The 22167-nt window shown below is 46.5% G+C and overlaps 1 protein-coding gene across 7 annotated transcripts in view; it reads left to right on the top strand.

The window, feature by feature from the left end:
* Positions 1-22167, top strand: part of BCAS3 (BCAS3, microtubule associated cell migration factor) — a 315701-nt gene that overhangs the window by 230450 nt on the left and 63084 nt on the right. The window lies entirely within an intron of this gene.

Here is a 22167-nt window from a genome sequence, read left to right as displayed (position 1 = left end):
GGGCTGATCACTGCTGAGTGTGGCTCTCAGATTCTTGCATGTTAAGGGCTCTCAGGGTAAAAACTCTCCAAAATCTCTCAAGTGACCAGATTGTTGTAACATCCCTGACTCAGTGGCGCCTTTCCTCCTGTCCTCGTGGCGTTGACCGCCCCTTGTGCTGCGTTAGGAACTCGTGTGTTTTGATCTGCTGTAATCCAAACGCATTTAGTCTGTGTTTTATTCCACTTTGTAAACACGTTTTTTCCGTAGCTGCAAATGTCTCCACAATTATTTGTTTCAATTTGTAAATTGAACAAAAGGCTTTAATAAACAATGTCCTCGGGCAGCCTCTCCTCTCCTTCTCGTGGGGAGACAGGATTTCTAAACCCAGCCGCCTGTGAATTCGTTGGAAATTCAGAGGGGGGAAACCTCCACCGTTCTGGCCATTTACGAGTCCAGAGCACTTCTTGCCATGAGTAAACCCTGTAGCTGAATTTGCAAGCCAAGTTTGGAATTGCAAGTTGGTGTTTCAGGGCCTGCTGCTGGTGGCGTCTCATCTGAACCGAGGCACCGCGTGTGACAGTAGTAGGAACTTGTTGGAGGAGACTTTCTGGCCTGATTCGGTCTGTAGCTGCCCCAAAATGCTTGATTTTGTACTCTGGATGTCTGCTTATAATTGCTAAGCTGTAATTAGACAAGTATAAGCTCCATCAAGCAGCTCCTGGCTATGGATAGTGTAAACACAGGAGCTTGGACGTCACGGTGGGGTGGGATGGCCAGGCTGCAAACTCTGCTGGAAATTCAAACTCCTCATAGGATCCCGAGTCCACAGCTGTTGTGCTGCACTTCAGCAGTATCTGAGACAGCCTTTAGCTTCCCTGCATCCTGAGGAATTTGAGCTGAGGAACTCCTGATTCATGCTGTTTGAATCACTTGCATAAAAGTGTAGGATGTGCTTACTCGTGTGTGTTGATAACACGCACACGCCCATTCACAGACAGGAATCTACCAAGCATTGGAGGGGTCACAAAAGAAAGTTAATCTGCTGCTGGTTCAGCTCATCTCAGGAGGATGCAGGGATGTTGTGAGGTTTTGCAGGGAGAAAATTAGAATGGCCAAAGCCCGACTGGAACTTAAACGTGGCTACTACCATAAAAGACACCAGAAGTGTTTCCACAAATACATCATCTACAGAAGGAGGATGAGGAGAATCTCCATCCTTGATTGGATGCAGGGGAAACACAGTGACTAAAAGGCTGAGGTTCTCAGTGCCTTGTTTGCCTCAGTCTGCAATAGTAAACTCAGTTTTCCTCAGGGTACTCAGCCCCCTGAGCTGGAAGAGAGGGATGGGGAGCAGAGGGAAGCCCCCTCTCTGGAGTCTCTGCTCCTCTCCAAATGACAACCACCACAACAGACACCCTTTCCTCATTCAGTGTTGAGGTTTTAATTTGTCATTTAGCCACTGGATTTTGACTGCAGAGTAGAACTGGAGGGAGGAAGAACAGAGTACAGGGGGGGTTGTTTGAACCTTTCTCTCTCCTGATCATTGTTGGCTGGAACTCCTTTCAGCACATGTTCAGGTGTTTCCTGATTGGCACCACAATGCATTTATTGTCCCTGCTGTTGGGAAGTCGAGGCTCAAGTGTAACAGGAAGGGTTCTCCACTGCTGGTAGATTTGGGGTGTAAAACATCCCCCTGCTCCACAGCAGAAGTTTATTTGTGTCCTTTCCAAATCACCCCTCGGGATTTCAGAACTGCTGTTCAGTAGAAAGGTGCTGGGGTTTTGCTGACAGATCACCAAGTGGTTTCCAGCCCCTAACCCTTCAGTGGAAAGAGGTTTTGGTACTCATTGGTGCCTGTTTCAGACACACTGAGCTTCAGCCTATTTATCTGCCCATATAATCCCTGGTTTTCTTGTGAGCAGGAGGGCTGGGATGGTTTATTCTCTTACACTACCCTTTTTTTTAACTATTTTTATCAGCCTTTGGCTGGGGAAGGAGCTGGTTATACCAAGGCTCCACGCCTGTGGTTCCCTGCTAGGTGACACTGCCTTTCTCACAAGTCTTTTGCTCGTTTTGTGCAAAATGTGGCGTGTGAGGTTTTTTTTGTTTTGGCTTTGGCCAGATCCTTCTGCCACTGACTTCATTGCTAGTGCTAATAAAACCATGGGAAATGTTTTGATGGGTAGGAGATTGCAGGGACTTGAGGTTTCAGCTTTGATACTGTGTTGGCTGCTGCACATAATCTTCGGTAAACCAAAGATAAAAAGCAAAGCTTGTTTTAGAAAGCCATGGGCTTTTCAGAATGAAGCTTGGCAAGTTTTGATCCTCACTTTGTCGAGTATTTGTCCACATATCAGTTGTTTTGTGCCCGTGTTTACACTCACGTTGCCTCCGGGCTTGTTTTACTGAGCTGGATAAAGTGTTTATTATGTGGGTTGCAAAATATGTTCCTAATGGGATCCTAACCCGTGGTGCCACAGTGGCTGGGGGTTGTTGGGATCTCCTGTTGTGCAACAGGGAGTGGGGCAGGTAACCACAACCCAGCGTGCTGGCCTTCCTCTGGGGAGCCTGGAGGGTTTGTGGCAGGGCAGGGCTTTGCTGGGCTCCCTCACATTAACTGTTTGCTTGGCTTGGCCGGTGGCTGCTGGCAGGGGCATCTCCCCAAGGGATCTTGAGTCCCTTCCATGCCCAGAGCCTCCCCTCCTCCAAAATTGGGGCAGATTGCAGCAGCTCCACAGCCTGAAGTTTGGACCACGATAGTGGCGAGGTGGCTTGTCGTGCTCGTTCCTCTTGGCAGGTTGTTTGGGGGTGGGGGGAGCTGGTGGATAAAGGTCCTCAGCAAAGTTCTGCTTACCCTGTAACCAACCCTCCCACTGGCTTGAAGCTGCTCTGGTTTGTTGCCTGTTTATAGCACTGGTGTGCACACTCTGAAATTTCAGCTGAATTAGAGATGTATTTTGGGATCTGTTTCCATCTCGTGGAAGATGTGGTGCTTCTGTGGTTTCAGGATATCTCCCACATGTCCTCTCTCAGATTGCTCTGGATGTGTTCAGGAACTTTTTCACTTGGAGGGGGCTCTAACTAAAGCTCATTTAGCAACTCTGACCTAATGAAGGCTAAAGAATTTATTCTAAAATACAAATTAGGCCACGGTCCTTCCAGAGCCAGAGTGCCTCCTGGAGATTCTCCTAGAAATAAATAACACTGAAAAAGTTTGCTTTCCTTAATGCAATAACATGTAGGAAGGTAGGTCTTGTATTAAATTACTTTGTATGTGATAAGATGTGATTATAATAAAGAAGGAGATTTATGATTACTATAAAAAGAAATGTGATTGTATTATAGTTTAAATAAGTTATTTGCATTTCAGATTTATTTTGGAGTAGTGTCTTTAGGCACCAACTGTACACTGGGTTCACATGTGCCAGGAACTGCACAAAGAAAACAAGATTATTGCTGCTTTGGGAGCCTTGAGGGAAGTTGTGGCTTCCCAGGTTGTGTCACTTCACTCTGCAGAATAAATGTAGAACCTCATCCTCACTCACTACTAGCAAGTAAAAATTACTCTGAGGATGGAGTTAGAAGCTGTGTCACGATCAGGACCTGGTGGGCTGTTCAGTGGGACCCCCTAAGGGACATCTTAGGATATTATTTTTCCCCCACTTTTGATTTATTCTATTTTTTTTTGTTTGTTTTACTTTTTGCAGTTGTATTAAGCACAGGCATTCGTCCCTCAGCAGGTTCAGCCAAGATCTGTGTAAATAATGTAGATGGAGCTGACTTGGATGAGGTGCAAATTGGGATCACACGTCCGCCGGGGTGGAGTGATTTACATTCTCTGGTTACAGCAGTTAATTGTGGGTGCCCTGATAAGCCCTGTTTACTGCCAGAGCAGCTTGTCACAGGCCTGCTGAGCATCAGCACTGGGCCATTTAAGGCTCCATTACCTGCTCTGCTTACTGCTGCACGTGAAGGGTTTAAGGCAGAAGATGATCCAAATGCCATCTACTGTCAGATGGAGACCTGAAACGCCCCTCTCAGCTCCTTCACCCTCGGGGAGCAGAAGTGTCAAAGGATTAAGCTGCCTAAAAACTGGTGTTTTGGAAAAAGGATTTTTAACTGTTGACACCTTTCCTGAGCCCGGTGCAGGGCCGGGTCTGGCAGTAGCTGCTGATGGAGTGCCCATCGCTGGCTCCGTGGAAAAGCCGGCGCATTCCCGGGCTCCGGTACCTTTTTGGTGCCATTCCCACGGAGCAGGACGGTCTCCTCTCCCGACCCTTGACTGCGCTCTGAGCTCCAGCCTGCCAAGTTTCCACTCCTTTTGTAGGCACAGGGAGATGGGAGGGAAAGGGCAGGATCCACGGGCAGCTGCAGCACCCTTCCTTCCCTGGCAGTGTCACAGCACTCACGCTCCGAGAGAAGGCTGAGCCCCCCTGTTCTGTTCAGTGTGTGTGTGTGCAGGTGGTGTGGGCACAACCTGCAAGTCCCCCCTGCTGTCCATAGGGCTTTTCTATCCACAGTGGTTCTCCCTTCCATCTTCCTCAGCTTGGGGCTGCCTCTGTGCTGTCTGCAGGGTGAAAACTGGCACCAAGAAAACTGTACCTCAGATTAAGTCGTACAGAAGGTGGGGGATGCTCCTACCCCATTTCTTTGTGTGAAAAATCTTAACCTAAACTTTTAGATCCCCTCTGATACGTGGGCTGTCTGAGAACAGCCGATTGTGCAGCGTGGCTGGTACCCAGCAGGCTCAGATTGCTGGTTTTTTTCCTAAATGGGAAGAAAAGCAGCAGCATGGCATATGTTCTCCAGCATTCTGGGTGTTCATGCACACCCTTCTGACAGCCCTGCTTGAGCACCCGTTGGTACACCGAGGGTACAACGTGTAGCGTTGTGAAACAGCCCACAGAAAGCCTTTGGGATAAAGTAACATGCTGTGATCATCTTAAATCTCAGCTAATTTTAAAGCATCCCTGCCTAAATTGCATCTGTTCGTCAGATTAAACAAAAGGAGTCGAAGGTGAAAATGAAATAAAGGGTTTCCTTTTTTTTTTTTAGACATAGAATAATGAGTGTTTGCAACCCCCCTCAGTAATAACCCACAGAAACACCCAGTGCTCTGCCCCATCACAGCCCTGGGACTCCCAGCCTGGCCATCCTGCCCTCCCTGATGCTGGAAACACAGGAGAAGTGCCCTGTGAGCAGAGTGTCCACACAGAAGGAACTTTAATCTCCAAGTTTATCCCTGAGACAGCTCCACAGGGGAATTTCAGCCTCACTGGCAAGAGGGAGGGCAAGGAATGAGCTCAGTCTCTCAAAAGAAAATTCAGCAAACTTTAAAATAATGCGTCTGGAGTGCCAATATATTGTATAGGTTGCAATATGCTGGTTAATGAATGTTGAATTAGCAAGTCAATATTTCCATTCCCCAACCTTTTAGGGTAATTTTGCGTGAATGTAAAAAAAAAAAAAACCAACAAACTAAAACATCCAACACATGTTTGTGCAGGGTTCAGTTCTCAAGGGCAGCTTGATCTGACCAAGAAAGTTCCCAGTGCAAGGAGGGGCAGCTAAAAGATGCCACTGTTACCTCCACGGGTCTGGAAGAGCACAGGGAGGTTCTGCACGTGTTTTGTGGCTTCTCTGTGTGTTCCTCCAAATGGGAAACAGCAAAACCAATTGACACTGTGGTGAATTTTAGTTTGATTTTTTGTGTGTGTGTGTGTTCTTCCACGGGGTCCTACTGTGTTGGGACTGCTGGGAATCCGGAGAAGGGATAGAGGAGGCTGTCGAGAGATACAGGCACCTTGCGTTGCCCTTAAAGGGAAAAGCGTTGTTGGACTTTGTGGGCACCTGGTTGTAATTTCCACTGGACTCAGAGGGGTCACCTGTGCAGGAAAAGGTGCCTAAGCGTGACTTCAGCCATCTCTTAAGTTTTATTCTGATCCTCTTGACCCAGCTGAATTCCTGGCGGTGATGCAAATCTCCCAGCCCCGAGTTCACGTTAGACCCGGGTTTGTTCAGTGAGCAGCAAAGGCTTCTGTGGTTTTACAGTGCAGAAGTAACTGGTCATTTCCCTTAAAAAAAAATGATGGATTTGAAATCCATTCAAATGAGATATTTTCTGTCTTGTGACAAGAGCTTAATAGCTTCTTGCATTTGTGTTTGGAAACATATTCTTTGAACTTTTGTGTAGCGTTCCGCCAGCGTAAGGCAAACATTCTTCCTCAGTTGGTAATAGGCTGTCTGGTGTCTGTAATTCAGCGTTATTTAGCTTCAAAATTAACTGTATATATTTGTAAGTTTTTAATTAAGATGTGTTTCTCCTCGAAGCTTTTCGGAGCTTACTCAGAGGAGCATCAAACAACGGCATAGTTTTGGTCTTCCCCCTCTCTGCCTATTAGCTTCTCCTGCTCTGCTTATAAATTTCTGATGACAGACATAAACATTTACCTCCGTGGGCATTACTTAACTCTGAGATCACTTTGTTCTATAAATACAAATAAATAGAAGGCCCTTTAATGGGTGCAGGGGGAGCCAGCAGCGAAGTGGTTAAAGGTTTGTGCCGGCAGCCTGGCCAGCAGGAGCTGGCCGTGTGGAGCAGGGGGGACGCCAGCCTGTCTCTAAACTTTTTGGCCCTCCCTGAGTGCAGAGATGAAGGAAGAGCCCTCTATAAATCACTGGAGATTAGAGACCCTGTTCTTGCCGACTCTGCAGGGTTGCACTGCTTAATGTCAAAGCCTCACGTATTACTTTAACAGCACTCCTTTTCTTTATTAAATCCACTTTGAAATAAAAAAATGATGATCTTTCCAGTGAGGGGGAGAAGGCCTAAAAGGATTTAGAAAGTATCTGTTATGTTACATTACGGAGACTAATAACTGCACAGGGAGTAGGTAACATTTTTGCACCATTTCAGAAAGTAAAATGAATAGACTTTACAGAGTTTTCCTCCTGAAAAATATTTATTGCCGTTGATTTTGAGCAACTTTTTGTGGGCTTCTCCCTGAAGGTGGACCGAGCGCGAGAGCTGGCGGGGATTTCCCTCCAGGTTTGCGAAATTAAATTTGCATCTTCGTTTTTTTTTTTTTTTGCACGTTCTGCAGCATCTGGTTTTAGATTACTTTTTTTTAACCTTTGGGTTTATTCTGGCGGAATTTTATTCCGTCTCTATCTCCATCTGAGTATGATGAAGACATATTTTAAACAGCTGTATCTGTGTCAAATGTCAGCGTGTTTGCTCGTAGCCTCGCTGTCTTGAGGACATGCAGAGGCTTCTAGGCGCTGCATATTTATCTGCTGTTATGACCTGATTTTCTCCTGATTTGTGAAAGTCACATTTAAGCAGGATTTACTATTTTATTTTTTTTTTAACATGCAAAAGTTGATGTGGTTGTTTATGTGTAAAACACTGTTGTTTTCCCACATGTATTCGGTTACCTCCTTTAATACGTTGCATCCCAGCTAACAAATATCCCAAGCCAAAGGAATTGCACATACGTTTGTTTTTTTTTTTCCCCTGCACATAAGTGTTTCAGATCCTCCAGGTCATTTAGTATCCATTAGGACACTAAAGCTCCTTACTGTTTTCTCATTAATAGTCAAGTCTGTTACCACGACAAAAACAATTTCTGAGAGACGGGATTCTTTGAGAAACATCCCTGATGAAAGTCCTGGAAATCCTAACAACAAATGTTGTCAAGTTAGATTTCAGCGAAGCATTTCTGTTTCGCTGTGCAGCATTATGCCCCAGGAATGTAGTTTTTCCTTTTAGTCTCATGACTTTAAACACAACACTGGCATGAAACCCATTAAGAATAACAGATTTATAAGCTCTTGTTGATGGATCCTGTTCAAATGCAGTAGGATGGAAGGTGAAAATATTTTTGGTCTTTAAACGTATTAAAAATAAACTGTGATTATTTTAATTCTCCACATTTGAAGTGGTTTGCTTCTTTGCAACCGTGCTCGGAGTGTTTTTCTACCCGTTCACAGTTCATTTACGGTACAGTTTTGAAGTTTGGAAATAGTTCACACCTATAAAATGTGGGGTTTGCATTTGCCAGGGAAAATGAATATTGTTTTGCAATGTATCTTATCCAAAAGCTGACAAGTAACAGCTTTTTTGCTGGTTTGCTCTGACAAACAGCTTGAAGGTATCACCTTTGTAGGCGGCTGCCGCAATGAATTGCAGATATTCATTTATAGCTGTTTGTACTCTGTGTGTTCTTTCATGTGTTTCAGGAATATTGCCCAGTTCCAAAGTATGAGCTCTTAAAATAACCAGAAATGGGGGTGGGGTCGAGATATTGTATAAACACGGCGAATTTTCTGGGGCTGGCTGGGCGCGCGTTTGAGGACCCGGCCCTGGCGGTGAGCGCTCCACAAGTGCACTTTTGAGGCGAGCAGGGAGCGGAGCAGGAGGTTATCAGAGCCCCGAGCAGCGATGCCGACGCTCAGACCAGCAGGCCGTGTTTTATTAGGAGAGAACAACTCTATAAAAGGAACAGGAGATTCAATCATAATATAGCGGGGTGACACGGAGGCAGCTGACAGCATGGCTTCAAAACCCATTTAAGATCCGAGCAGAGTTGCCACGAGTAATGTGCTGCAGCTGGGGAGATCGTTTTGGGGAGAGCAGGGCCTGCCATGGGCCTGCGGATTCGCCTTGCCGAGCGGAGCCGGCGCCTCGCACGGAAAAGGCTCGGGCTGGGCGCTCGTTACCACCCACGGGCAGCGCTGGGAAAGCTCAACCCCTGTTTGTGCGTGTGTTTTTCCTTCTGAAAAGTGGTTTTGGGGGAGAAGTGGGAAGCAATGACCGGTTCGGTGGTTTGGGCTGGAAAGAGAGGGAATAAAAGCCCTGGCTGCGGAAGTGGCGCGGCGTGTCCTTCTGGATGGAGGGGGTTTGATGGTGGGAGGAAATGCCTCCAAGAAAGGCCATTTTGAAAAGGGGGAGCGCTCTGATTCTGGAATTTTTTTTTTTTTTTGTGGTGTGTGAAGGAGTGAAATGTAACTTGTAAGAAAAAAGAAAAAATCCTATTTTTTTCCCCTTAACTCTTCCTGCTCTCCAGCCATTCAGTAAGTCGCTGCTCTTTCGGTCACCGTCCCTGGAAGTGCTCAAAAAGCAGAGTAAATGTGGCACTTCACAACAGGGTTTATTGGGCACGGGGGTGTCTGATCAGAAGTTGGACTCGATGATCTTGGAGGTCTTTTCCCAGCGTAACGATCCCGTGATCGGCTGTTCGCCGGCGTTGCTGACTGTCTTTCATCTCTCCTCCTCTGACACCCGTGAGCCAAGCCCTGAAAGCTGCAAAACGCTTCTAAATCTGAGGCAAAGACTGGAACGTTTAAAAATTACAAACTTTGGTGTGCCAAAAACTGGTTTGGTTTGGGAGTGCTTAAACCCAAGTCATTGTTGGAATCGTTTGAAAGTAGGATGCTGTAGCGCGTCCAGCTTGAAAATGTATTTTTAAAAGCTTGGCTACTTCATTAGTTCAGCCAGACTGTTCAATTTGCACTCTTAAAAGAAGTTTTGGAGGGACTTCATGCCTGCTCTCATGTGGCAGTTTGTGTATGTGGCTTTACTGGGAAGTAAAACTGCCTGGATGGACTTTCCAAGGGATGGACTTCCCAAGGTCAGCAGTATCAGCAGGGGTGAAGTCTCTGTCTAGAGGAGAGGTTGGCCAAATTTCTACTCTACTGTGATCAAAATCGAAATTCACTTATATTTTGGCTGAAAGTACCTTGTAATTTATGGAAGAAAAGGTCATCTTCTCCCCTGGTACGAGGTAATGCTAATTTAGGAATATACAGCTTTTTCGTTTTTCAGTTCTCCTTGCAGAGGTTGCTGTCCTACGAAAATGCCCTGCATGGAAAGGGGCTCAGAGAGGAGAACCATGATTAAAACAAATATCACCAGGTTTTCTGAGTAATTACAAGGAACTTCCTATTCTAAAAGGACAGCAGAAATTTTGGAATTCACACGTAGGTTCGTGTCACTTCCCAACAGGGGGAAGAAGTAACCAGGACTGAAAAAAAACCCCTCAAACAAGCAAATCTTTCATTTTTAATTTATCTGTATTAGAAGCAGAATCAAAATAGCTACAGTAAGTGTTTGGGATTCCTTCTTTTATTAAAAAATTCCATGTCGATTGTGTTTTTTGAAAGAAAAAAAAAAAAAAAAAACAAACCAGGAGCATAGGTAGAATTAGGAAATCCAGGCTGCCCCTGTCAGCCTCAGCATTGCATGGGATTGACTTTAAATTGGGCACCTGGTCACACGGACGTGGAGACGTGACAGACGAGCCCCGGTGCGGGGAGAGGTTCCCCTCCTTCCCACCGGAGCTTCCCGCCATCCCTGGCATCCTCCGGACACCGGGATTTTCCCTTGCTCTGAACACAGAGTCCAACGACAAGGATGGCTTGGTGAAAAATCACGTTCTTCTTTCTTCTGCCGCTCGATTCCTCGGTTCGTCCCTCCTGCCGAAATTCCTTGGTTTCTCTTTGGTGCTGCATCCGTGTCCAGGACAGATTGAGTGGAAGGGACTGATTTAAGAAGGCGTTTTTTTGGGGGGAGGGGTGAAAGGTTGGGGGTTATTTGCTCCCACACACACATTTATGACTGGCAAGGTAGCATGAAATTCCATGTGCTGCCTTGGCTCCCAGGGAATGCAGCTCTGCAAGGTTGGGGTTATTAGCAAAGCAAGTATCTGTCATCCAGAAAACAAGGCAGCTTAAAGATTATGTCCTAATTTCACACTTGCTATGGCGTAGCATTACTGGTGCAGAAAATGATGGAGAATAAGCTGAACACTCATTTGCCCATAAACCTACAGGGGGGTAATGTCCTAAAAAGCCACTGAAATTGGATATCTGGAAAATGAACTCATTTTTTTTAAGTGGGTCACAACATCTGTGATTATCTCGTCGGGATTACGAGCGCGATCGTGCTGTGGTGGCACCGACTGCTTCCCGTGGGCTTCGCCCCTCCGTGCCAGTGGTCTGTGGCTGGATGAGTGCTGGTGTGTCCAGCACATCCCCAGCTTCCCTTCGTGGGTGGGAGGAAGAAGTGTGTCAGGATGGTCTAGAAATGCTGGATACGTCAGCCCTGGTTTAAACCATGGCCTGTGACTCCCATTAGGGGTGAATTTTGACCGGTTGTCTATTAAGATAATACCACGTTCTCCTGTGCTTTTGCTTTCCTGCTTTCGAGGAGATAATTTAAATGCTTTCAAGGCTTGGAAAATGTCTAGAAAGTAGCAGGGAAATTGTTTTAGAAGCTACATGGAGCTCTGAGTCACTGTGTGGTGCACATGGACCTTCCTGCTCTTCCCATCAGCAGAAGTGCTGCTGGAGGGGATCTGGTGTATTTGTGTGGGGGATAAAATATTTTCCCTGTGAGCAATGTGGATGGCAGGCCATGGTGGCAAAGTTTAAAATGAACTCATGACCAAAAGCCCCCCCAAATAATTGTGTTCACGTTTCTTGGGAAGGCCTAAAGTTGTCAGTGCAGTTCATGGCGATGACTTTTATTTCAGGCTTTTGCCTCTTTCTACCTTAGCACTGTCTTGCTTTTTCAAACAGGAGACAATTACCTTTATCACAGAGTCATAGAAACATATGTTTGGGTTGGAAGGGACCTTAAAGATCATCCAGTTCCACCCCCTGCCATGGGCAGGGACACCTTCCACCAGCCCAGGTTGCTCCAAGCCCCGTCCAACCTGACCTGGAACACTTAAGGGATGGACCATCCACATCTTCCCTGGGCAACCTGTGTCAGGGCCTCCCCACCCTCGCAGGGAAGAACTTCATCTACTTTTCTCCTTCAGGTTTGTCCTGCACATGCTGGCTTTGGAGTCGGCACTGGCAAGCACCAGCACTTTGGAGACTGTGCCTTTATTCTCGGTTGCCGAGCAAGGACATGTTCTTTCAGGTCATTTGGGTTCTTCTTTCACCCCACATCAGAGCTGTCTCAGTTTCCTCCTCCTGAAACCCCTTCCTGAATGTCCCTGGGGCAAACTGCAAAGGATTGTAACCTCTTAGCAGCTCTTCCTACCCAGCCTTCTAAAAATGGTGCCTCGCTCTGGACCTCGGGGCACTTCGGGCTATACATGTGGTGACTTAATCCTTGGAAGATGTGGGAATCCTCCAAACTATGTGCTGGGATTTGGGGTGGAATCTCAATTTCCTTCCTCTCAGATAGAGCACCATGAGAAAAGGCCGTGGTTGCAGGAGCCATCTGTTCGAAACGAGCCGGGACCCGGAGCCGCCGGACAACCTCCCAGCTTCCCAGCAGAGAGCTGGATCCTGCTCCCTGTTCCCTTTCCTCTGCCAGGAGATGAGGAGGGATAGGGGAGAGATTAGTCTGGACTCCAGGAGCCTGTGAAATCGGTGTTTTTTCACGCCCTGATGGTAATAGCAGTTTTATGACAAAGAATCCTCTCTGCTGAGGCAACCTGTGGAAGAGGCTGTGCTCCCAGAATGGTGATCCTGAAAGGATTTAGAAACACAATTGACTGAAACTTGAAAAATGTGAAACACTCGGAGGAAAAGCTGCCTTCTGTTAGACTAGTTCTGTAGAAAGGGAGGGGGAAAAAAAAAGGGACAAAAGCCAAACCCGGCCATCACACATTCCTCTTCTGCTTAGGGCTCTGGGTGGAGGGTGTCTGCCCTCAGCAGAGCCCTCGTTGGGGCAAACCATTACAATTTGGAGGAACCCCTCCTGGTTTTACCAGGTTGTTTTTCTCCGTGGCAGCAGAGGGGTCACGGGCTCCCAAAGGTTATTTCCTGCCACGCAGTCACCGGCCAAACAGCATTGTTCTTGGGGAGTGCCAACCCCAAACAACCCTGTACCCCCTCTCCACTGTTTACCCAACACCAATCTTTGCTTTATTTTTCTTCTCAGGGTGCTTTGGGTCTGTTCAGGCTCTCACAAATGAAATAGGAAGTGGTAAAACACAAAGAAGCAGAGGACAAAACAGCGCAGAGGAAAGATTGATGCTGGTTTGGGGACAGGGGTGACGTGCACAAGGGTCTCTGGAACCTGAAAAGTTCAGTTTTCATGTATTTCAGCTTTGAGTATAATTAGCTTATGAGCACTTTGTTGTTTCCATGCCTAAAACCCAGGGCAGGAAGCGGCAGAGAACTGAGATATATCGTGAGATTTATGAAGGCAGAGCCCAGGGAGCTCTCAGACGCCGTTTATAAATGTCAGCCCTATCTGAACCCACAGCAGGGCTTGCAGGGGAACCCAGGAGCAGAGAGGTCTCGTCCCTAAGCATGACAAAGCAATTATTGATCCCCCTGACGGGGGAAGCAGCGCTGGAAAAGCAGGAGGGACGGCGGAGAGAGCGATGGAACGTGACACAGAGGCGGAAGGGGAGGCCAAGGACAGGTTACCAGAGGAGTGGGCCCGACTCCAAATACCCCAGATGCAAAATCCCTCAGTTTTGGTAAACTTGGATTAGCATGTAAGAACAAACAGAAGAACACAGCTGGCCTTGCAGCTCTATCATTGATTAAACAATATCTGCGGGGCTTTGAAGTCTGGAGAAGTTTGGGGAGCTCAGGCTCGCAGTTTATCTGCCAGGGTTGAAGTATTCCATCCTGGTTTTCTGTTTTAGCACCTCTGCAAAGGGGCTTTCTAATGAGCTAAATATATAGAAAGGTGGAGGGAGAAACTTGGGATTCAGGCACAGAAAAGATCTATTTAGAGACACCCTGTAGCGACTGTAGTCAAGGCAGTTTTTGGATGCTGTGTCCAGAGGGGCCTGTCCTACTCCCAGCTCCCTGTGCAACTCACAGCTTTCCTGCTGGCACTGCTTCCATCTTCCCACTCAGGATGTTGAGAGAGAGAATTTCTTCTGACTAGAAAATTGCCTTTCCGAGTCTGATTTGTATATAAACACAGGGAGTTTTCAGTACTGGGAGGAGGGAGATGGACCAAAACCTGGATTTTTAGACTCTCATTGGGGTGAGTTTAATTAAAAATTCACATATGTGGGGGAAGCAATGAGAACCAGAGGGCAGAAGACAGGAGTTTTATTTGTGATTCTCCCACTGTGTCCCATGGTCTGTAGTTGAATTCACTCTTCCCTCTTACAAACTGAGAATAAGACTATTTCCATGAAGTGTTTTAAAATGACCATATGTGATGACCATGTGCAATAAGTGTGAACTGGTATTATGCCTGGAAAAAACTGTGGGTGTTTATGAATGCCCAAGGGCCAGGATCCATCCCAGATGGGGTTCAGCACCTGAGAAAAAGAGCTTGAGTTGACTTCACCTTCTCCAGTGACTTTTTAAGAAACTTGTAGGAACTGTATAATACAGCCCATAATTTAGTGACTACTTCTGTGCCTGGAGTGAGGCAGGGGAGTCAGGACCTCACTCACTGAAACACCACGATGCTGAAGCTTCCATCCTACAGTCACAGAATGGCCTGGGTTGGAAGGGCCCCTAAAGCTCATCCAGGGACACTTTCCACCATCCCAGGTTGCTCCAAACCCCATCCAACCTGGCCTTGGACACTTCCAGGGATGGGGCAGCCACAGCTTCTCTGGGCAGCCTGTTCCGGCTGATTTATAATGTCCCAGGAGGAGCTCTTTTTGCCAGGATTGCAGATTTTTAGCCCAGTCCTGAGAGGTGTTTTGCCTGCCCTTAGCACTTCCTCTCAGTGATTGAAGTCTTCCTTTAATTCCCCATTATTTCTCCCTATGGATTAGTTGTAGATTTCGTGGCTGTCACGATCTGATGTTTGTCCGTGCAGGGCTTGCAGATGGAGAAGCTTTTGAAAGTTCTGGCACTGGTGTGATGGAGGAATCGAAAGGCCAACCCTCCAATGAGCTGTGTGTGTGGGAAGTGGGAGTTTGGCTTGGCACTGGGGAGTGTGGAACCCTGTGCAGTGGTTCCTGTCCCCTCCCAGCAGCCAGTTCTCTCCAGGTAGCGGAGCCACACCGGTGGAAATCACAGTTTTACTCCCCGACTTCAGAGCCAAATCGAAAGACCTTTATGCAAGCACTGGGAGCTTTGCTGGAGTAAAAAACTCCAGATCAGTGGGGTCTTAGGTCAAGTTTAAACACGCTTAAGTCCTTATAAAAAAAAAAGAAAAAAAGAAAAAAACAGTGTGTTTTTTTTCTCTGTTGTTAGCAATGGGCATTTCTCTTCTAGGTAAGTTGATTGTGGGTGTGTGATTTCAGTGTCCGAAATCCCAACTTCCTCCGCTAGCCAAACTGGTTTTGGAACACGTGGGTACTGCTCAGCAGAGGAGATCGACAACTTCTGGCTTAAATACTGGGCAGTTATGGCTCAGAGCTATTGTAACAGCTTTATAAATAGGAACGTCTTAAATATCTTAAAGGAGAGGCTGTTTTGCAGTGGCCACTGAAATCTTTATGGCTGATCTGAGCAGGATGTTATAAACCAACTGGATACCCCTGATGACTCTGTGCAGATGCTGTAGAGAGACATCTTCTTTATCAGTAAAAAGAAAAGATGTTAAAAAGGAGCTCTCTTAAGCCAGTGCTTTTAGAAGCAATCTGAAACAGTTCTAACATGGAAGGAGTTCTGATTTTTTTTTTTTTTTTTTGGTGGAAGTAATAACCCACCTGCAGATGAGTATTTGGGGTAAATTTAGTCTATATTTGCTTCAGGTAGAGTTGTATAATCAGCTTCGTACCCCAAGTTCATGAAAATGGTTTATTTTGACTGATGAGCTTAATGGAGTTCAGTCAAACCACCTCATTACTGTAACCACTGGTCTTTAATATTCCAGCCAGGGCAGGCTGCAGGAAACCTTGGGATAACACGCCAGGCCCTTCCTCCTCTTACTGAAGGGGGCTTGAGTCCCACAGAAGTTGAGCTCATTTGTCCTGGTGTCTGTTCCCAGCCCCATTTTCATGCCTGATTTTACTGCCACACCTTCCTTCACTGGCATCCTCCTCCTCAGGGTTTCTTGCTCACCCTCAGGTACCTTTTCCTGAGCTTTGCAGTTCTCCCCCCACTTTTCCAGCAGCTCCCTGTCCATTGGTTCAAATCCCTCCTTAAAACTGACATCTTCCAGGAAATTCTTCCTCCTCCCCTGTCACTGATAATCTCTCCTCCATCTTCCTTTATCATTTTTTTCCTATGGCCTGTTCTCTGTTTTTCTGTCAGAGTTTCTGCGAGGCAGGGAATGTGTCTGTTCAGATTATTCCTTACCATATATATATATATATATATAAAATACATGCTATGAAATATTGCTCATAAAAGGACATGAAAAAGATAATATTTAGCCTTTGTAAATATTCCCCAATACACCTCTGGTGTTTTATAACATCCTGATTCAAAGGGTAGAAGTACATCACTAGTTTCTGTGTAGCAGTGTGGTCCTGTATCTACTCCTCTACATAATAATAAATGTTATGGGAAAAAAAGCAGCCACTAACATTTAGGAAATGAAGTAAACTAGAATCAAATTATGTCTGATTCTATAATTTTCAGCTGTAGGACATGTTTGATAGATGAGCTGAGTCTGTATTTGGGTTTGGAAATATGTTCTATCTGACTGTAGGTGTGTGTATGAGCATTGTGTTTATCTGTTCCTGTATGTACAGGGTGTTCATGTGCATTAAAATACTAAAGTAACGTCACCAGGATTTTATTTTGCAGGAATGTTCCATGAAATAAGAGCTCTCTGGTGTTATACCACAGTAAAATTGGGAATAAAAGCCTGGGTTTTAGGCCCCTAGCTAAATGCTTGGTTGCACACAAACACGCACACGTAGCTGAGAGCAAAGGAGAGATATGTGGGAGATAAAAGAGAACAAATGGACAACTTATAATTACATGTATTTTGGTTCATCTGGTCTCCAGATGATCATCCTCGATCCTGACGGGTTTGACAAATCAGTTTATTAGGACTGTAAGTGTAACCCAGGGCTGTGCAGTAGGCAAGGGAACACTGATTATTTTTTTTTTTTTATTCATATTATATTCAGTCATTTCATTATTGGAGGTAAATACTGCTTGTACTTAGAAACACAACAGCTGGTCTCATGTGAGAAGGCAATCCACAGATTAACTTGCCAAATGTATTACCAGTTCATTTCACTAGACTGAGAACCTAAGGGTATTTTAATAGTTTTGACCTTGATCAGGCAAGAAAACAAATGCCCTCGTTCTCAAGTTGAACCTGTGACTTAAGGACTGATCTGTTCTGCTGCGGTGTGAAGTGTGCCCAGCAGCCCTGGCAGGCTGGGAACGAGTGTTTTATACAATAAATGGGGCAAATTCAGTGCTGAAAGGTGTAGCTGTGATTCCCAGGTTGCTCGGGAGGGGAGATGCTCCGATTCCTGCCTTGCTGCTTCCTGTGCTGTTTGTGCGGAGGGTTGTTCTGAGCAAATTGGCTCCTGAGTAAGGAGGTGTTTTTAGTCAGATGTTTGCGTGTCTGATTTGGCTTTAAGGTAGATTTTTACATTTAAAAAAGTCAATTTAATTCAAACTGAAAGGCCAGATGTTTGCAGCCTCTTCTCTGGGCCCTGCTGCTGTTTGCAGACCGTGCTGGCTGCAGGCTCGTGGCTGGATTCTGTGCACCTCTGGATGCAAAGCGTGTCACAAAGAGCAGCTCCAGGGACAGGAGCGTGTGTCCAGCACTGGGAAAGGAGCTCTAGTGAAAATTAAATGGCAGCAGGTCTTCCAAAGAGGGACTGGTTTTAACAGACTTTTCCCCGTAAGGTTTTTGTGCCGTGAGAGTCTTCCTTCAAGGAAGGCAGTGCTGGACCCTGCACCCTGCCAGGGCTGGAGGGACTCTCAGGTGTCCTTTCCCTCTCCTGACGGATTTCTCCATTCCCAGGGACTTCTCACACTCAGACTTGCCCAGCATGGAAAACTGGGCAAGATGAACCTTTCCCAGAGTGTGAACTTCACTTGTGGGGCTTTTCCAGGTTCAGTCCCTTTAACTGAGGTCTCCAGTGCCTGCGTGGATCCACAGGCCTGACTATCTGCTTTCCTTCAGGAAGAGTTATGAGCACTAAGGATTTGAGGGTGAGACTCTGGAAGGCTCTTGACATTGGCCTAATTCAGTTTGCTTTGAAGTTTGTTTTGTTGGAAGCCAGGCGCCGCAGCCGCCCGGCGCTGTCCTGCTGCAGAGAAAAACGGGATTGAGCCTCCCTGTCCTGCTGGGAGCTGGGTGCTCTCATCTCAGGGGCCACCTGGTGAAACAGCTTCTCCCTTTCCAGTTTTGAATCTCTCCTTTTCCTCTGTTTCCTTCTCCCATCACCTCCTCCTGCCAGCAGTGCCACGGCCACGCGTCAGTGCCGAGAGGGGAGTGACAAAACCGGGAGGGCACCAGCCAGTCCTGACGGTGGCTGAAGCCTCAACATCCATTTTTTTTGCCTCTTGTTTCCTAATCAGATCTTTGTCAAAGTCTTGTGGTCACTTTGTCATTAATTCTCTGTAAGAACTCTTTGAAAGAACCGAGTTTGGAGATGTGGGACAGGCCAAAAAAACTCTGGAACGCTTTTTCCACGAAACCTGCGTCTTATTTCACAGTCCTGTGACTGCTTTTAAAAATAGCTTCTCCCTGCATCTCCAAAATCCCTTCTCCTGCTCCGTGCTCTTTGAAGTGAGATAAACCAGATGAATATCGGGATTTTTATTTTTCTTTTCACGTTTTTATAACATTTACCAGATTAACAAGTGGGGATTTACTTTGCACTTCCCTTCTACTGTGCTGTTCCTGGAAGAGATAAGGAAAACTCTGTGCTGTGCACAGCTCCCAGGTCTGCTGAGCATTGGGTTGGGCTCTTGGTCCCTGCAGAGGAAGAACAGAGCCTTGAACTTGAATCTCAGCAACAAAGCTCCTTCCATTTGACCTGGCTGTTGGATTCAGTAAAAGCATTTTTTGGTTGTTTTTTTTTTGTTTTTTTTTGGGGGGGGGGAGGGGGGATTTTTTCAATAAATAAATAATTAGACTATGCAGAAAATCCTAAATTTCCACTTACTACCATTTCAGATAAAAATAGAGGCTCTTCAATCATGGAATCATAGAATGGTTTGGCTTGGAAGGGACCTTAAAGGTCATCTAATTCTGACATCCCTGCAGTGGGCAGGGCCACCTCCCACTAGACCAAGATACTCAGAACCGTTATTTCCATTCCATTATTTCCTTGGAGTTAGAATAATTCAGTACCTAATTTTACTGAACGTTTAGGCTTCATTTGATAATAATAAGGCAAGAGTAGTTTCCCTGCTGCTCTATTCTCCAACTGTGTTTACGTTTTCATAGTAACACAGACTTGTATTTCTCTAAGAATTTCGGGGTGATTTAAGCCTCCATTAATATCCACTTCAACATGTTTTTACTAGTTTTGACATCTAATTTCCTGAACACACTGCCACTTCCCACCCTTCCTAAGGCAAGCGTTGCTCCACCAGCACCGCTTCCCTTCCTCGCTTGCCGAGTTTCCACCCTTTGATTCTGCTGGTTGGCAAAAAAAAAGGACTTGGGTCGCCATTATCAGCTCCCATCAATAAATCTGAAGGAGGAAAAAAAAGAGGAAACCTCAGCTCAGGGGAGTCCCAGTCAGCAAACATTTACTGACAAAGCAAGCGCTCGTATATCTGACGCGTCATCAGCTCCCGCTGTTTGCTCGCGGCCCGAGTGCTCGTCGCTACAAGGAGAGACTTGGAGCTGCTGGAACTGGGTTTCCACGGTCCCTGCAAGAGCTGCCTTTAGCCAGAGCTTTGGTTGTGAGCCACCAGGTGCAGTGGGATCTGTTGTTTTCAAGGAATCTTCCTCAAAAGATGGGTGGCTTTGAGGGGCGCCCTGAGAAACCCGCCCAAGCCGTGCTCAGCTGATGGTGGGAATGAAAATGCTCTGATACCCAGGAGTTGGGTGAACTTTGCCATCCTGATGGGTGAGGTGCAGAACCATTGCTTTGTAGTCGCTGTGGCTCGTGGTTTTCTGGCCCTGGATTGGCATTTAGTGTTGTCATTGGAATTTGATGTTAATTTAAAAAAAAAAAAACAAACCTGAAGATGAAACAATGCTGATAAGAACAAGGAGTAACATAGGCAAAGAACTGACCTCGCTCTGAGGGGGTTGTGCACAATGTTTTTGTCGAGTGCTGTGTCCTGGTTGCGTTTCAGGCAGGCTCTTAGTCTCATCAGCTGGAAAATGTTGAAACAAATGCAGCAGATTCGGGGGTGGTTTCTCCACTGAGGAACGTTATCCACACAAGAAGTCCTGAGGGGATGCACAAAGTTGCTCGAGTGCTTAGGGTTGGGATTTAAACTATCTTGCGCTGCAAGTATCTGGAAAGAAATGAAAACTTTGTTTATTTTGAAGTGTGCTGCTTCCTTTAATTATTCAGCAGACCTCTGGCAACCACCTGATCTATCTGCTCCTTGCCGCCGCAGCAACTGTGATGATCAGTTGTTGGAGTGACACCTCTGTAGTTCCTTCAGCTCCTTTTCCCCCCAGGGATGTCCTTTCCCTTATGGCTGTGGTGTCACACAAGTGCAGCTCCTCTTTCCTGTTAATGCCTCGAAGAAGTTGTAAATCTACAGGTTGGTGTGTGCGTGGAGTTCTTTGCAACAGAGCTTAAACCCATCTCAGTATCTCTTGAGACTGAATGATGTTTAATGCTGTTATTTTAGAGAGAGCCTGAGCGTGTCGTAGACAACCTGACCAATAATGTTCTACCCTAAGTAGGGGCCTGAGCTGTAAATCTATTCTGTACAGAAGCACTTAGGCCCGGCCGATGGCTGAAGTGCCATGCTGGGAGTGCAAGGTTTGCAAACAGCTCGTTGAAATGAAGAGCAGCACGACTATGAATCTTAGCAGGGTTGCTCTGAAGGGTTTACCTGCATCAGTTTCCCTCGTTTTAATTAGATTTTTGTCATTTACGGTAGATTTGGGCTTCACAGTACAGATTTGGGTGACAGCTGAGATCTTCCCTCAGAAGGTTGGGGACCTCCAGTACACTGATAGCCCTAATGTTTGCTCATTATTTTTGCTGGCAAATAGAGATTTAGCTTTGTTTATCTGTGGGATTACTCGTTGGGATTGGCTTTGAAGCTGGGGGGATTATATTATGATGTTTGTGCACAACACTTCAGGAAATCTTCACGTTCCTGGGCGTGTTATAAACAGTGCTCATTGTTACGTGTGGAACAGCTCAGTGGGAGCTGCGAAAGTGGCACCTGAAGCACCCTGAGGGTCTCTTGGATCTCCACGGGGCACTGCATTGGGGTGAAAGGGGCTGTCCTGCCCTGCTGGAGCTGTGGGGTCACCACCTGATCCGCCACTTCCACCCGTGCCGGGTCAGCCCCGGGGTGAGGCTGCCGAGAGGAACCACAGTGTCTGCCTCACCCCACAGGAGCCAGGGTGAGAGCCCCAGCGAATCCCTTGTGGCACAGTAGCCACAGACGGTGGCTACAGTCAGTCATGACAAAACAGGGCTGATTGAAAGCGGTGATTTAGAGCTGGAAATGTCCTGTTCCCGGAGCACTCAGTGCTCGGACACACCTCATTAGTTTGACGGGCAGAGAGGGGTTTGATTCCCAGTGTTTGCTGATTTCTGCCCTTTTTGTCTGCTTCACTTTCTCCAGGGGCTCCCTCTGGTAAATCCGCACCTCGTTAGAGATTAGGCTGTTAATTGAAGGAGGGGACATTTCAGATTTTAGAGCCTGTTTCACACTCACTGGTGGGCTGTGGTGTAAGCTGGGGAGCTGCTGGGGAGCTGCTGGGGGGCTTTCCTGGCAGGATGGATGTGATGCACAAGGAATCCTGGCCCGGGTGTGTGTCAGGGATTTCAGGGAGTGACTGCATAGGCAGAGGGTCTCTTGCCCCCAGTTCAGCTGAGTTTTACCAGTGGGTGCAAATCTCCTCACGGTAAATTAAAATAATGATCACATCCTGTCTGAATTTCTACTTCTGGTGATATAATCTCTCTTTCTGATGATGTGATTTCTATTTTTGATTATATAATTTATCCTTCTGATGTGGTCTGAGAATGGACTCTTTCCTGGAGATCTCAGTGTCTTCCTGAGCACCACTTGGTGAATCACTGAATGAGGTTCCCAAAGTTGAGGAGCCCCTGAAACTGGAGCTGTCTGGGCTCAGATCAGGACTGGGGGCAGAACCTGAAATGATTACGAGGACATTGAGAGCTGCACTCTTAAACCACCTGTGCTAGAACTCGA

The sequence above is a fragment of the Empidonax traillii genome, unplaced genomic scaffold, assembly GCF_003031625.1.
Source record: "Empidonax traillii isolate 1590-97213 ecotype Southwest subspecies unplaced genomic scaffold, ASM303162v1 scaffold1132:size609636, whole genome shotgun sequence".
NCBI lineage: Eukaryota > Metazoa > Chordata > Aves > Passeriformes > Tyrannidae > Empidonax > Empidonax traillii.
This window is presented reverse-complemented; position numbering and strand designations above follow the sequence as displayed.